This window comes from Carcharodon carcharias, chromosome 17 (assembly GCF_017639515.1).
Source record: "Carcharodon carcharias isolate sCarCar2 chromosome 17, sCarCar2.pri, whole genome shotgun sequence".
In the NCBI taxonomy this organism is placed as follows: domain Eukaryota; kingdom Metazoa; phylum Chordata; class Chondrichthyes; order Lamniformes; family Lamnidae; genus Carcharodon; species Carcharodon carcharias.
The window spans coordinates 60,322,180-60,332,997 of record NC_054483.1 but is presented as its reverse complement, the minus strand read 5'-3'; the positions used below and the strand labels follow the sequence as shown (position 1 = coordinate 60,332,997).

General features: G+C 41.9%; 1 pseudogene; it reads right to left on the bottom strand.

Moving 5' to 3' along the window:
• Nucleotides 1-3,694: 3,694 nt before the first annotated feature.
• Nucleotides 3,695-4,605, bottom strand: LOC121289639 (annotated as a pseudogene).
• Nucleotides 4,606-10,818: the final 6,213 nt, after the last annotated feature.

The following is a 10,818-nucleotide window of genomic DNA, read 5'->3' as shown; positions in this document are numbered from 1 at the left end:
GAACATGCAGGAAGGGACAGGGAGTACAAATCCAAAAGTAAATCAGCAGATAAGGCTGGAGGTTACAAAAATAATAGAAGGACAAAACTGAAAGCTCTGTATCAGAATGCACGTAGCATTCAAAACAAAACAGATGAACTGATATTGCAAATAGAAATAAATAAGTATGATCTGGTAGCTATTACAGACACATGACTACAAGGTGACATAGACTGGGAGCTGTATACTGAAGGGTACATGGCATATAGAAAGGACAAGAAGTGAGGAAAAGATGGAGGGGTGGCTCTGTTAATTAGTTATGGTATTAGCATATTAGAGAGGGATGACCGAAGTTCAGGAAACCAAGATGTAGAAGCAGTTCGGGTTCAGATGAGGAAAGATAAAGTCACTTGTGGGAGTGGTGTACAGGCCCCTAATTATAACTACACTGTGGAAAGAGAATGAAGGGAGAGATAATGAAAGCTTGTCAGAAGGAAAGGTGATAATCATGGGGATTTTAATCTCAATGTAGACTGGGAAAATCAGATGGGCAAAGGTAGACTCGATGAAGAGTTCATAGAATGTTTTTGGAGTAGTTTCTTAGAACAGCATATTCTGGAGCTAACCAAAGAGCAGTGTATATTAGGCCTGGTATTGTACGACAATAGGACAGGATTACTTGATAAGCTCATAATGAAGGCGCCACTAGGTAGCAGCAATCATAATATCATTGAATTTTACATTCAGTTTGAGGGCGAAAAAAGTGGGTCCAAGGCTAATAAGGGCAATTATGAGGGCATGAAAGCACTGCTTGCTAAAGTGAACAGGAAAATTAGGTTAAGGGATAGGTCAATAGAGGTGCAGTGGTGGACATTTAAGGGGATATTTCAGAATGCACAGAATAGATACATAGAACAAGAAAGAAAAATTCCAAGGAGAGGACCCACCAGTTATGGTTAACTAAAAAAGTTAAAGATAGTGTCAAACTTAAAGGAAACGCATATAATTGTGCAAAGATGGATACAGAACAGAAGATTGGACAGAATATAGAGAATAGCAAAGAATGACAAAAAAAGGATAAGGATGGTAAAGTTAGAGTACGAGAGAAAGCTAGCTAGAAATATAAGGATCGATTTTGAGAGTTTCATTTTAACTTCACACTCCCTCCCCAAATTTGCCTATTCATTGGGGTTACATTTTCCCTGCTAAGTTGCTAGAATTGGCCTTGAACTGAGAACCTCTAACTTAGAGGCAAAAGCACTACCACTGATGGAAGACTGATGCAGGATGTTTATGATCAAAAGGACAAAATTAGAAATACTGGAAAGTTGGAATAAATGCAGAAAATGCTGTAAGTCTAAAAACATTGACAGAAAGCTGATTGCTCTGCGCATTGGCGTCTGGGAAATGTATTGTTTTCAGCGTGTCTGTATTGAGATACTTAAAAAGTTTTTGGCTGTTCTACAACTCAATTTAATCTATTGAAGTGGTGCTTCCTCTGAAACAGCCTATTATGCATCACTGGCTTTGCCAACACTCACATTGCTTATCCTGATCCTCTTTCTCATGAGGGTAACTCCATCGACCTACATTCGGAGATTTCGTCAGATTTCAGCGAGATTCCCAAATCAGATCTTTATCTTCAGCTTATTGTAATATATTCACCGTACCAAAGGAGTGAAACTGTGCTGACACGGGACATCACAAGTTAGCATTTTGACCTTCAGACTGCCAAGATTGCCAGATATTTTTTAAATTACATATAATGATGGGAAGCTCTGTTTAGTTGATAAATGGAAGGGTCTAATTTGGGTTAAAATGAATTTTTCTTGCTTATTTAAACTGCTCTGTGGGGAAGCCCAAAATTATTTATCATTTTTATAGCAAAAACAAGTTACATCACCTTACTTTTTTTGGTGTTGATTTTGCTTCCCTCCTCCCTCCACTAATACTCATCCCTAGATGTCATGCTTCCCCATTGTAACAGTCAAACTGAAGTCAAACCTATTTTAGCTTGATACTCTTTTGAGTAAACCTGTTTCCATCTGTTTCAGATGAAGTTACATTGTTTCATAGTTTGCCATTGTGAGATTTGAACTCTTGATCTTAGGGTTACAAACCCAGTACCATTGGCTATTTAGGCCAAGCCCCTATTTTAGCTTGATGGGATCTCAGAATGTGAACAACTTAAACTTGATGATGACCCACAGCTGGGAATTGTTTGATTAGGAAGTAGAATGAATCAGATTCGAACACACATCCATCCTAAATCTCACTCCCAACCAAAGTTCAAGGGTCTGCTGTTAAACTTTGGATTCTCTTTGATGACAGATTTTTAAATTAAAGAAACCTTGCTATTCTTTTTTGGTGACAATGATTTAAACCCTTTAGACATGGTCAGAAAGGGTGAATAATTCAATATAATCATTTTACAGCATCAGCCAAAGTTCTAACCATGTCTATTTCAGTGTTAGTTATTGAAAGTGATTAAGAACATACAGTTCAAAACTTGTTAACTCAGAAATTGCAGATTACCAATACTCTAGCCATAAATGGAAATATAAGTGCAGAATGATAGAGTAGATGAATAAGCAAGTATCATTATGGCAAATGATGGGCAGAATTTTACTGTGGACCACAGGACTCCAGCTTTGGGACCAAATGGGTGTCTCGAGCCAGCACTTGTCGCCAGTGGGACCAGTCTTGCAATTTTCCTGGAGGCGCCCCCTAATTGGTCTAATCTCCCAGTTGGCCATCCAATTAAGGCAGGCAGGCATGTCATAGATGCTAAAAGCAAAATACTGCGGATGCTAGAAATCTGAAACAAAAACAAAAATAGCTGGAAAAACTCAGCAGCTCTGACAGCATCTGCGGAGAGGAATACAGTTAACGTTTTGAGTCCATATGACGTCATCAGAACTAAGAAATATAGAAATGAGGTGGAATATAAGCTGGTTGAGGGGAGGTGGGAAAGGTAGAGCTGGATAGAGGGCCAGTGATAGGTGGAGGCAAAGAAAAGATTGCCAAAGATGTCATAGACAAAAAGACAAATGTCCTTTATTTTGGTTTTATGCCATAGATGCTGTCAGCCTGATCAGAGGGCTAGCAGCTCTGAAGACTCAGCAGCCCCACCAGGATAGGTTTGCGCTGCTGAGGTAAATTGAGGATTGCAAGTGTGCCTCAACATGGAGGTGCCTTGAAGAGGAAAGTAAACAAATTAAATGAGAGGAGCCAATTAAGCAGGTTCCTCCGGAATTGCTCACTAGCGTTTGGGGGTGGCTGTTCCTATCTTTGGCCCCCTCTCTAGGGCATGGAACCTCTAGTTCCAATGGCCGTGCAAATGATGGTGGCCTCCATGAAGCTGGGTGGGCTCCCCACACGTTGGATGGGGTGTTTCGCTCCACAATCAGCAAAGTAATTGTGGGCTAGGAAAATAACCTTTACCAGAGCCTTTAATTATTCAAATTAATGGGCAGATGATAGGCCACTGAGAAACTTGCCCAGCAGCAGGACTGCATCAGGGAGCCCCCTGACTGGATCTTTGCTATTTCCCATGTCCCGCTGCCTCCCATCCCTAAACCTGTGTCCAGGAAAATCCCGCATGGTAAGTCTGTCAACTCATCTTAGAATTATTTTTGAACTAGTTATTGCAAATATACTTAAGAGAAAGGGAATCAGTTTCCCTGTTGAATCAGAGATGCATTTTAACATCATTCTATGTAAGCTGCTGCAGTTCAGGTAGAGCGTTTTGAAATTCTTCATTATGACGATCGCACTCCAGGGCTCTCTTAAAGAATTCGATGGCTTCTGATTCCTCGTCTTCAAGCTGGTGTATTAGTCCCAGTATATCAAAAGCTACACTGTCTCTTGAATATTCATTCAATCGACCTTCAGCAATTTGTTTCAATTTGGCATGACACTCCTCATTCTTCTTGCTCTTAACTTTGAGTTTTAAGCATTCCTTGAAATGATGAATGGCATTCAGCTGGGACCCCTTCCTATGCAACTGGTACTTGCCGTAGTTCCAAAGTATTAACTGTCTATTCAAATGATTGCAATCTTCATTTCTAATCAACCTTTCATAGATCTCATCAACGTTGAAATATTCTTCAGATTCTTCAAAGATTTCTGCCAGATTAAGAATTGCAAAGATAAGTGAGGGTTTCTGTTTTTGTTTTTGTTTTTGTTTCTGATCAAACGCTGTTTGGAAATGGTACTCGCAAAATTCAGTCAATGTTCTTCTTTCTTCACGAGCATAATATTTCTGAGGCATTTTCTTCAGTGCAAGCAGCCTATTTCTGTAGCATAACCCGATCTGGTGGTGAAGGAGTGCAGACTTTGGTTTCATCTTCAGTGCCTTTTTCAATATCTGCAAAGCATAACCAACAGATCCTGCTTTTCTTAAAGATTTGGCTGCGTGCTGAATTATATATGGATCATCAGGAGCACTTCTTCCAGTAAACTGTAAAATTCTTCTTTTTGATTCAATTCCTGTAGTCTAAGAGCCAAGAAGATCTTGAGAAAAGGGTCATCTGGGTTCAGTGCTAATGCACGGCATAGCTGCTTCACTACTTTGCAGTGTTCAGGACGCTGTGTGTCTCCAAAGGTTTCTTTAATTCGAAACATGGCAGTTGCGTGAGCTCTATTCCATTCAATGTTATCAGGAGCGTCTGCCACTGTCTTCTCAGTACATAAACTGCTTTCCTGTTTTTTGCTACCAAAGTGGATAACCTCACATTTATCCACATTATACTGCATCTGCCATGCATTTGTGCACTCACTCAGCTTGTCCAAATCACACTGAAGCATCTCTGCATCCTCCTCACGGCTCACCCTCCCACCCAGCTTTGTATCATCTGCAAATTTGGAGAGACTACATTTAGTTCCTTCATTTAAATCGTTAATATATACTGTGAATAGCTGGGGTCCCAGCACCAATCCCTGCGGTACCCCAATAAGTCACTGCCTGCAATTTGGACAAAGACTTGTTTATTTCTCCTCTTTGTTTCTTGTCTGCCAACCAGTTTTCTATCCATCTCAGTACACTACCCCTAATCCTATGTGCTTTAATTTTACACGCCAATCTCTTATGTGGTACCTTGTCGAAAGCCTTCTGAAAGTCCAAATAAACCACATCCATTGGCTCCCCCTCATCAACTCAACAAGTTACATCCTCGAAAAATTCCAGTAGATTTGTCAAGCATGATTTCCCTTTCGTAAATCCATAATGACTCTGTTCGATCCTGCCACTGTTTTCCACGTGCTCAGCTATTCAACCTTTTATAATGGACTCTTGAAGTTTCCCCACTATCGACGTCAGGCTGACTGGTCTAAAATTCCGTTTTCTCTCTACCTCCCATTTGAAATAGTGGGGTTACCTTAGCTACCCTCCAATCTGTAGGAACTGTTCCAGAATCTATAGAATCTCGGAAGATGATCACCAATGCATCCACTATTTCTAGGGTCACTTCCTTAGATACTCTGGGATGTAGATTATTAGGCCCTGCGAATTTATTAGCCTTTAATCCCATCAATTTCCCCAACACCATTTTCCTACTAATGCTGATTTCTTTCAGCTCCTCCCTCTCACTAAATTCTGTGTTCCCAACATTTCTGGTATGTTATTTGTGTCCTCCTTTGTGAAGACAGAACCAAAGTATGAATTTAGTTGGTCAGCCATTTCTTTGCTCCCCATTATAAATTACCCTGTTTTTGACTCTAAGGAACCTACACTTGTCTTCACCAATCTTTTTCGCTTCAAATACCTATAGAAACTTTAACAGTCAGTTTTAATGTTCCCTGCAAGCTTACTCTCGTACTCTATTTTCCCCTTCTTAATCAATCCCTTGGTCCTCCTTTCCTGAATTCCAAACTGCTCCCAATCCTCAGGTCTGTTGTTTTTTCTGGCCAATTTGTATGCCTCTTCCTTGGATCTAATACTATCTCTAATTTCCCTTGTAAACCATGGTTTGGCCACCTTTCCTGTTTTACTTTTGTGCCAGACAAGAATAAATTAATTTTACAGTTCACTCGTGCGCTCTTCGAATTTTTGCCATTGGCTTTCCACCATCACCCCTTGAACTAACATTTCCCAATCCATCATAGCCAACTCGCGCCTCATTCCATCATAGTTTCCTTTATTAAGATTCAGGATCCAAGTCTCAGAATCAACTATGTCACTCTCCATCTAGATGAAGAATTCTTTCATATTATGGTCGCTCATCCCCAAGCAGCCTCGCATAACTAGATTGCCAATTATTCCTTTCTCGTTACACAATACCCAACCTAGGATGGCCTGTTCTCTTGTTGGTACCTCAACACATTGGTCCAGAAAAACATCCCGTATAAACTCGATGAATTCCTCCTGTACGGTATTGTTATAAATTTGATCTGCCCGATCTATATGCATATTAAAGTCACCCATAATTACATATGTTCCTTTATTGCATGCATCTCTAATTTCCAGTTTAATGCCATTCCCAACATGACCACTACAGTTTGGGGGTCTGTATACAACCCCAACTAATGTTTTTTGCCCGTTAGTGTTTCTCGGCTGTACCCATACAGATTCCACATCATCGGAGCTAATATCTTTCCTCACGATTGCGTTAATTTCCTTTTTAACGAACAATGCAACTCCACCACCTTTTCCTGTTTGTCTGTCCTCCCTAAATACTGAATACCCCTGGATGTTCAGTTCCCATCCCTGGTCACCCTGCAGCCATGTCTCTGTAAGCCCGACTATATCATAACTGGTTACGTCTATTTGCGCAGTTAATTCATCCATTTTATTGCAAATGCTCCTGACATTGAGGCACAAAGCCTTAAGGCTTGTCTTTGTAACATTACTTGTCCCGTTCCCACTATTTTTCACTGAGGCCCCGTTTGATTCTTGCCCTTGATTTCTCTGCATATCACTTTTCTTATTCCCCTCTCTGTCTTTTGTTCTTGTCTTTCATTCCCCTTCCTCTGACTCCTTGCATAGGCACCCATCCCTCTGCCATTTTTGTTTAAACACTCCCCAACTCTAGCAAATATTCTCCCGAGGACATCAGTGCCAGTCCTGCCGAGTTGTAACCCGTCCGGTTTGTACTGGTCCCACCTCCACCAGAACCCCTCTCCCCAATGTCCCAGGAATCTGAAACCCTCCCGCCCCAACACCATCTCTTCAGCCACGTATTCATCCGCTATATCCTGCTATTTCTACTCTGACTAGCACGTGGCACTGGTAGTAATCCAGAGATCACTACCTTTAAGTCCTACTTTTCAACTTGCTTCCTAACTCCTTATATTCTGCTTTTAGGACCTCATCCCTATGTCGTTTGTACCAATGTGTACCACGACCACTGGCTTTTCACCCTCCCCCTTCAGAATGTCCTGTTGCCGCTCTGAGACATCCTTGACCATAGCACCAGGGAGGCAACATACCAACCTGGAGTCTCTTCTGCAGCCACCGGAACACATATCTATTCCCCTTACAATTGAACCCCCAATAACTATTGCATTCCCATGCTTTTTCCTCCTCCCCTGTGCAGCAGAGTCAACTATGGTGCAATGAATTTGGCTGTTGCTGCTTTCCCCTGAGAGGCCATTCCCCTCAACAGTATCCAAAGCGGTATATCTGTTTTGCAGGGGAATAACCACAGGAGATTCCTGCACTGCTTGCCTAGTCCTCTTGCTCTGCCTGGTAGTCAGCCATTCCCCACCTGCCTGTGGACTCTTAGCCTGTGGCGTGACCACTTCTCTATACGTGGCATCCGTGATACTCTCCACCTCGCGGATGCTCCACAGTGTCCCCAGCTGCCGCTCCAGCTCCAAAACCCAGGCTTCCATGAGCTGCAGCTGGAGACACTTCCTGCACACATGCTGGACTCGGGCACTAGAAATGTTCTCGGCTTCCCACATAGAGCAGGAGGAGCACACCATGACTTTGAGCTCTCCTGCCATGACTTACCCCTTTAAATTAAATTAAATCTTTTAGAAGGTACTTAACATCAAATAATATCAATTACTCTGGGGCCCTTCTTCCCTGCTCCTCATTGTTACTGAATATAGCCCTTACAAAAGATGAACCACAAAATAAGACCTTAAAAACTATAAGCAGTAAAAGTAGTAAATACTTACCCAGCTGTACTCACGGTACTCAAAAAATCAACTCTTTCCGGCCTCACTGAACTCCCTCAATCAACCCTGCTCTCCCAGCTCCTTTTCAACTCCCGACTCCTCTCGCACTTCATTATGAGGGGCCAAGCACTGTTTCAGGATCTTTCCTGGAAATTCATCAATGTTACATGGATCAAGCATTAGGGCTTTGGAAATCAGGTTAGTCAAACCCGCCTCTGTCCATGCCTTATAAAAACTACCCAGCACCCATAAAATCTGAGAGGCAGAGACTACATGAAAAACAAAACTTCCAGTTTCTCAATGACAATACAGATTAAACAATTTAGTAGAATTGTACCATGGTCTAAATTATAAGGACAGGTTGAATCTAATTATTAGGTATAACCTTGAGTGTAGAACATTAAGTGAAGGCCTAAGTGAAATGTTTAAAACACCAATGGGTTTTGATAGGGTCCAGAGGGAGAAACTATTCCAAGCAAAGGGGAAATTTGTACCTGAACAAAGCTTGGACCAATGTCCTGGTGGGGAGGTTAACAGGTGCTGTTTCAGAGGGTCAAAACTAATTTGGCAATGGGAGGCATAGCTGATTAGCATGGTATTAGAGTGGATGTGTATTAATGTGAGGAGTGCTACAAATAAAATTGATGAATTACAGGCAGAGGTTGCTACATGGGATTACGATTTAAAGGCCAATGTAGAGACCTGGCTTAAACATGGGAACTGAACATTCCTAGCTTCAATGGATTCAGGAAGGATAAGGTAGGAACAAAAAGATGGCATCAGGGGTTGCAGGGGTGGATGCAAATATTGATCAAGGATAGTGTTACAGTTCTACAGAGGGATGATAACCTAGAGGATTAAAAGACTGATGCAGCCATCATCCATTCAACTCACATTACCCAGCCAACGGAATCACAGCTGCTACAAAAACAGAAAATGCTGGAAAAACTGTGCAGATCTAACAGCATCTGTGGAGAGGAAAAAACTGTTACCATTTCAAGTCCGTATGACTCTTCTTCAGAACTAAAGCTAATGGAATCACGGCTGACTTAAAAAGACAAATGTGCTGGGGATCCATGTATGCTGGTGTACTTCCGTATTTGACGTTCTGTTTTGCAGCAGATCCCCCTTGTTTTGTATAAGGTGACTATATCGCACATGACTATATCGTCAAGGATCATTTAATCCAACAGAGATACAAGAGTTTATGGAGATGCTGCAGTGGTGCTGATTTTTTACTTTTGATGATTTCTGGAGGAATGCCATCATTTCCTGCAGCTTTACCATTCACGAGATAGTCAATGGCCTTACTGAGTTCTGGTGGGTTTGCTGTCCAGTTCCTCTGTGACAAGGAGGTCTGGAATGGCACTGACAGCTTGCTCAGCAACAATGTTCTCTGTTGCATAGCTTCCGAGATCTACCCAGTTTTCTAACTGCTTGTTAGCTTCAGTGATGATTATCCCTGTCTTTGTCTTGAAGGAATCTGATTTGGTTGCTGCTGGGCCTGTTGCTTTCTTAATTTCAGGATACATTCCTCTAACATCCCCAGATTCTGCAATAAATTGTACGCTGTTGCAGAGTTTCAACCAGTATTGATTGGCCCAGTACTGAACAGTCTGCTGAGGCTTGTTCATGGCAGCTCTGAGAGCATCTAGATTTTGTGAGCGGGGATCTGGTCATTCATGAGGGGTTTCCTCATTGTTGTGCTGTAATATGCCTTTAGGGATAGCAGCATGACATCACTAGAAGGGAAGTGGTCAAGTGCTCTGGTCTTAGTTTCACTTTTGCCTTTGGGCAGAGCACACACGCACAGCTCTGTTGCTGATGTCTTCAAGATTTCTACCTAGGTATAGCTGTTCTCCTGTGCATAGTCTAAATAACTGAATCCACAATGCATTTGCCCAATCTCTTATGAGTGATTGGTGTCTTTATATCATTCTAACAACACGACATGGTGCTCAGCGATCAGTTAACATACTGGCAGCAAGATAAAATACAGGTACGAACAGCCTTAGATTGAGATACATGGCATGAGATGACTCTTGACATTTTGGTCAGACCGCTACAAAGTCACAGCATCATTGAAAGCACAGCATGGTGACTGAACAGGAAAGCTTTGAAGACACAGTGCAGAACTGGTGCTCAGGTAAAGAGGTGGTAAGCAGACAGATCCATTGTGGTGAGACTGCAGCACATAGTCTATCAGTTCAATGAGTGGGACAGTGCATCCAGAGGACCAGCACCAGGTTAGCTCAGTCAGGAAAGGCAAGTGACCAAGGCGTAGGCTAGACCAATGGTGAGCAAGATAAAGTCAAACAAAAGAAAATTAAAACCATTATACAGTTCAGGCCAGGAAAGGTTGCGATTATAATGGGTGGAGCTTCAGAAAATCGCACATAAGTGGCAACAGTGACATTCATCTCAGGTACAATAAGAGAAGGAAGGTCAAAGGGATAGTGTCAAAATGTCCACAAAATTCCCAGTTTGAATTGGGATGCAGCTGACCTACTATCTGAATTCAAAGTGTTTAACCAGCATACAGAACTATGGTTTCATGATTCAGGTGTGTTTGAACCAGACAAGCAAGCCTTAAAACTTCACCTAGCAATTGGGAATGAAGGCCTACACAGGCTGAACACATCTCTCTTTACAGCCTCTCTATGTCCTCCTCACAGCTTGCATTCCCACCTAACTTTGTCAGCAAACTTAGATACA